The sequence below is a fragment of the Cryptotermes secundus genome, unplaced genomic scaffold (assembly GCF_002891405.2).
Source record: "Cryptotermes secundus unplaced genomic scaffold, Csec_1.0 scaffold1598, whole genome shotgun sequence".
Taxonomy (NCBI): domain Eukaryota; kingdom Metazoa; phylum Arthropoda; class Insecta; order Blattodea; family Kalotermitidae; genus Cryptotermes; species Cryptotermes secundus.
Genome location: NW_019744155.1, coordinates 40,029 through 40,749, shown reverse-complemented (window position 1 = coordinate 40,749; position 721 = coordinate 40,029). Strand labels below are relative to the sequence as shown.

The following is a 721-nucleotide window of genomic DNA, read 5'->3' as shown; positions in this document are numbered from 1 at the left end:
CGACTTGGTGACGTCACCGCTGTTGACTTGCGTTGCCTAGCGACCAGGATGCTAGGACTTGGCTAACATCGGCTCGCTTCGGCTTCGCTCGGCGCATCACGGCTGGCGGGGGGTGGGGGAGGGGCGTCATCCATAGCTCAGCACGTCACAATATGTTATTTAACAGCAGTTTATCAGTTGCATAGATACGTACTAATGCATAGCAACAAATGAATGGTGAACTGAGAATTACATGGAAAGAAACGGTTTAAGGTGCTATCCAAGAATTTGCTTAGATACTTTAAGAAAATTCATGAAATACTGTAGTTGTCATAACCAATCTGCAGGACAAGATTGAAGACTGACATCTAGTGAATATGAAGCAGAATTGCCAACCACTGGACTGTGATGTTCAGCCTCATTGTGTTCTTCCTTCTTGTGTTAAAATTTTTCTGACTACAAAGTTTTTATTTTTTATGTTGGTCATGATTATCTTTTGTTTTATGTGTTATGACTGCTTTTCCTTGCCTGTTAACATCTTGTTAGTTAGGATTATATGTAAAATTTGTTTAGTATCATCATCATCATCAGTAATCTGTCAGATGACAGGTCCACAGTCTATTCCAAAACAATTCCTCCACTTAATGCGATCTAGAGCTTTCTCCTTCAAATGACAGTATCCTCTTCTGTCCCCAAGGTCATCCAGCATCTTCTTACGTCTTCTTCCTCGTCTTCTCGTCAC

General features: G+C 41.3%; 1 protein-coding gene across 3 annotated transcripts in view; it reads left to right on the top strand.

Annotated features, from left to right (window-relative positions):
• LOC111874600 (PDZ domain-containing protein 8) overlaps positions 1–721 on the top strand; it is a 51,044-nt gene that overhangs the window by 26,358 nt on the left and 23,965 nt on the right. The window lies entirely within an intron of this gene.